The sequence below is a fragment of the Delphinapterus leucas genome, chromosome X (genome assembly GCF_059928025.1).
Source record: "Delphinapterus leucas isolate spDelLeu-1000000601 "Yukka" chromosome X, BTC_Dleu_Yukka2, whole genome shotgun sequence".
NCBI classification, from domain to species: domain Eukaryota; kingdom Metazoa; phylum Chordata; class Mammalia; order Artiodactyla; family Monodontidae; genus Delphinapterus; species Delphinapterus leucas.
The window spans coordinates 118,810,197-118,815,559 of NC_143150.1; positions in this window are offsets into that span (position 1 = coordinate 118,810,197).

Consider the following 5,363-nt stretch of genomic DNA (forward strand, 5'->3'; position numbering starts at 1 on the left):
TAACAGGTTCCTCAAGTTGCTCTCAATTTCACACAGCTCTGGAGAAGGAGTCTGCTAATCACATTGCTGTTGTGGCAAACATACTCGGCGACAAGGACTTATTAAAGATGGAATTGGGCTCTTCAAAATCTTTTTTAAAAAACTGACCAAAGGGCTACTTCATGGCCTAGTTTCTTTATTAAGTAATAACACATGGAACGTCTTGTTTTCAGTCCTCAGCGGCTGCCAAAATCTGAACATATCAAATCCCAGAGATCATACCGTCCGGGAGATCTATTAATAGCAAGACAATTTTCAAGTCCACTGTAGCGAGGAGTGTTTTGTTTTCTGGTTAGGCATATAATACATTCCTAATCACGTCTGCTGAGCTGTGTTTTGAGGTTGCATTTTAAAAAAGAAATCAGGCTTGTTTTAAGTTAGGGCCACAATAATCCATCAGTGTTTGGCATTTTGGCTTGGGATACTGTGGCACCACAGATAATATCTAGGTTTATGGAACCTAAATTAAAACACACTTGTCTCTTTTATGTTCTTGCACTGTGTCTCTTGGTGTTTACCTGGAATCACAGAAGTGAAAGAAAGAAAAGAGCTCTTTGGCAGGGAAGCAACTTGTAATAATCCCATGAAGCATATCATCTCATACGGATTCTGCTCTGCTGGGGGGCATCTCACATGAAGGGGAAGAAAGGCACAGGTAGGAAAACACAACATTTTTCCTCTGTTCAAGCCATTTATCAAGGCCTGTGTGTATCTTGTTTAAAACTCCTTCCCTACCACAGAGTCATAAAGCTATTGTGATGGTTAATTTTTCAACGTGGCTAGGCTATGGTGCCCGGTTATTTGGTCAAACGCCAGTCTTGATATTGCTGTGAGGGTATTTTACAAATGTGATTTGACATCTGCATCAGTAGACTTTGCTAAAGGAGATTACCATCCATAGCGTGCATGGGCCTTATCGAATCAGCTGAGAGCCTTAAAAGACTGAGCTTCCTCAAGGAAGAAGGAATTTGGTCTCCAAACCATCTTCAGATTCAAGACTGTAACACAAATTCTTGCCAGAATTTCCAACCTGCTGGCCTGCCCTGGGGATTTTAGACTTTCCAGTCCCACCCCTAGAATTGTGTCAGTCAATTCCTTAAAATAACTAAATCAATCAATCTCTCTCTCTCTTATACATACATATATACACACACACACACACACACACACGTATATATTTCACACACATACATCAAGAGTATTTACATACATACACACACACACACACACACACACACACACACACACACATCCCACTGGTTCCATTTCTCTAGAGAACTCTGACTAATACAGATATTCTCCTATGTGTTGTTCTAAAAGTTAAGTTTGGGATTTCACAACTAACTTTTTAACCCATCTGGAATTGATTTTGTGGATATATTCTTAATTTATTATTTCTTCAATGTCATGTGTTTAGGGAAATAAAAAGAGATAAATGTGTGTATTTGCAGTTCTCTGGACTGTAATTTTGTGTATCTTTTTAAAAGCAGAAACATCTAGTTCTCGTTGGACAAATTCTGATTCAACAGGTCTGAGTTGGGGCCTAAGCATGTATATTTTGTTAATACAGGCAATTTTGAAGCTCTATATAGAAGAAAATATACATGAATATTTTTATATCCTTTAGATAGGAAACATCTGAGAGTGATATTACAGACAAAATCCACTAAGAAAAAAGCATGAGCTATTTGACCATATTAAATATTCCTAAACCGTACACAACTATCACTTATAAGATGAATAAGCTCTAAGGATCTAACGTATAACATGGTAACTAGGTGATAATACTGTACGGTATAACTGAAATTTGCTGAGAGTAGAACTTAAGTGTTCTCACCAAAGAAAAGGTAAATATGTGAGGTGATGAACGTGTCAATTAACTCAATAGTCAGAATCCTTTCACAATGTATACATATATCAAAACATCACTTTGTACACTTTAAATATATTACGATTTTATTTCTCAAACCTCTATCAAGCTGAAAAATTCATATAGAAAAGCGCATCCATAAGATTTTTAAATTTCTGTATAGCAAACACCACAATAAGGAAAGTAAAAAGTAGAAGGACAAACTAGGAAAAATGTACAATACGTATTAAAAAATTAATATCCCTATGTAAAAAGCTCTTATAAGTAAATACTGCAGGAGCAATAGAATAGATAAGAATGATTAAGAACCTGAGTTATGGGATCTGCCTGCTTGCTTTTGAATGCTGGCTTCAGCACTTACAAACAAGATCCTGGTGGACACATTACTGCACCTCTGCCTCTATTTTTACATCCCTAAAATGGGAATAATAATAACTTCATAGGGTCATGATGAATATTAAAATAGATAATGCCTATTAAGGGCTTAGAATAGTGACACATTGTAAGGCATCAATAAATATTAGCTTTCTAATTAAAAGAGTAACATTTCAAAGAAAAATGGACCGATGACGTAAACAGGTGATTCACTGAAATCAACAATAACAACCCAATACAAATGGTGATGAGACATAAAAAAGTGCCCTCACTTGTGATTAGGAAAATTCAATATAAAGACGGTATTATTTTTGTTGTTATCACAGGTCAGGTTGGCAAAGATTAAAAAGACGGACGACATCGATAGCTGGAGAGGTGTTGGGAAACAGACATTCCCACACACTTCTCTGTGGTTGATATTTAGTATGGTTGTAAAGGTAAATAACGGTTATCCCACCACTAACCACCTTGAGTAGCACCCGCTACCCCACCTGCATGGCCCTCTCCCTTGGGACCTGGACCTCCGAATCTAGCAATTAAAGGATTACCCTCAGGACCTTGCTCCATGCTAAGGTCAGGATCTACAATGTTGTTGAGTATTTTGAACACTATCTCTGGACGCAATCTTTCAGTAGAGTATTCTTACAATATGTCAGAGGTCAAAATAAGGAACTAATGAGAAAAACGTAGAAAACTCTACATATTCAGTTTATTGCAAAACTGGAAACAACCTAAAAGTCGTACAAGAGACTTGGCTTAAATATTTCATGGTAAGTCTATACAATGTAGTATTATGCACATCTTAAAATGAGGACATTGGGCTTCCCTGGTGGCGCAGTGGTTGAGAGTCCGCCTGCCGATGCAGGGGACACGGGTTCGTGCCCCGGTCCGGGAAGATCCCACATGCCGCGGAGCGGCTGGGCCCGTGAGCCACGGCCGCTGAGCCTGCGCGTCCGGAGCCTGTGCTCCGCAACGGGAGAGGCCACAACAGTGAGAGGCCCGCGTACCGCAAAAAAAAAAAAAAAAAATGAGGACATTAAAATGACCTTAGGAAGCCATCAATGGGGGGGAAAAAAGGTACAAAATGTTTAATAAGATCACTTTTGTTTGGGCATATATTTTTCCATGTATTTCTATGTGTGAAACACATGTAAATGTATAATACACACATACACATACATGTATTTTATATATATGTAATTTTAACAGTATTTATCTGTGGTGAATTGCTAAAAATAGCCATAAATTTCTCCTATCTCTGCATGCCTGTACCTTTGGAATGTGACTTTGGCTCTCCTCAGATCAAAAGGTGAAATGTCTGTCCTGATCCCTTGAATTTGTGCTTACTTAGCCATGTAGCTTGTTTGGCCAAGGGGACATCAGCAGACATGGTACTAGCAGAGGCCTGAAAAATGCTTGGGCTCTTGTGCTCAGACTCTTGTTGCTGCACTTGGAATCCTGAAACCACCATATGAATAGGAGAACAGTCTGTTTATTCTCCAGCAGGTGAACATCACATGAATAGGTCATGTGGAGGAAATCTGAGGTGCCGTGGCCAACAGCCTGCCAACTGCAGGCTGTGAGTGAGGTCATGCTCCACCATCCAGCCCCAACCAAGCCTCCAAAAGACTACATAGATACGCTAAGCCCAGCCTGCCAACCCACAGAATTATGAAGTAAAAATTGATTATTGTTTCAAGCTACTAAGTTCTGGTTTGCTATATTTAAATATTGAACACTGAAAATTTTAAGGCAATTTTTTATGACTGTATTTTCTATACTTTTACAATGAACACGCATTACTCTTAAAATAAGAAAAAAACCCGCCTTTTCTATTTAAAAGTTTTAAATTTCTTTTTCTTGTCTAATTGTTATGGCTAGAACTTTCAATACTACTATGTTGAATAAAAGTGTCGAGGGGCTTCCCTGGTGGCTCAGTGGTTAAGAATCTGCCTGCCGATGCAGGAGACATGGGTTAGAGCCCATGGGAAGATCCCACATGTCGCGGAGCAACTAAGCCCTTGAGCCACAACTACTGAGCCTGCACTCAAGAGCCCACAAGCCACTACTGAAGCCTGCGCCCCTAGAGCCCATGCTCCACAACAAGAGAAGCCACCGCAATGAGAAACCCGTGCACCACAACAAAGAGTAGCCCCCGCTCGCCACAACTAGAGAAAGGCTGCACGCAGCAATGAAGACCCAACGCAGCCAAAAATAAAATAAATAAATTTATATTAGAAAAAAAAGTGTCGTGAGTGGGCATCCTTCTCTTATTCCTGATATGAGAGGAAATGCTTTCAGCTTTTCACCATTGAGTATGATGTTAGCTGTAGGTATGTCATGTTTGGTCTTTATTACGTTGAGGTGTGTTCCCTCTATGCCCACTTTCTGGAGGGTTTTTTTTTTTATCATAAATGGATGTTGAATTTTGTTAAAAGCTTTTTCTGCATCTATGGAGATGACCATACGGTTTTTGTGCTTCAACTTGTTAATGTGGTGTACCACACTGACTGATTTGTAGATATTGAAAACTCCTTGCATCCCTGGGATAAATCCCACTTGATCATGGTGTGTGAGCCTTTTAGGGTATTGTTGGATTCAGGTTGCTAATATTTTGCTGAGGATTTTTGCATCAAAGTTCATCAGTGATACTGGCCTGTAATTTTCATTTTTTTGTGATATCTTTGTCTGGTCGGGGTACCAGGGTGATGTTGGCCTCGGCTAATTAATTTGGAAGCATTTCTTCCTCTGCAACTTTTTGGAATAGTTTCACAAGGATAGGTGTTAACTCCTCTGAATGTTTGGTAGATTTCACCTGTGAAGCCATCTGGACCTGGGCTTTTGTTTGTTGGGAGATTTTAAATTACTAATTTAATTTCATTACTGGTAATTGGTCTGTTCATAGTTTCTATATCTTCCTGGTTCAGTCTTGGGGGATTGTACATTTCTAAGAATTTGTCCATTTCTTCTTCGTTGTCTATTTTATTGGCATATACTTGTTCATAGTAGTCTCTTAGGATCCTTTGTATTTCTGGGGTGTTGGTTGTAACTTCTTTTTCATTTCTGATTTTATTTGGGC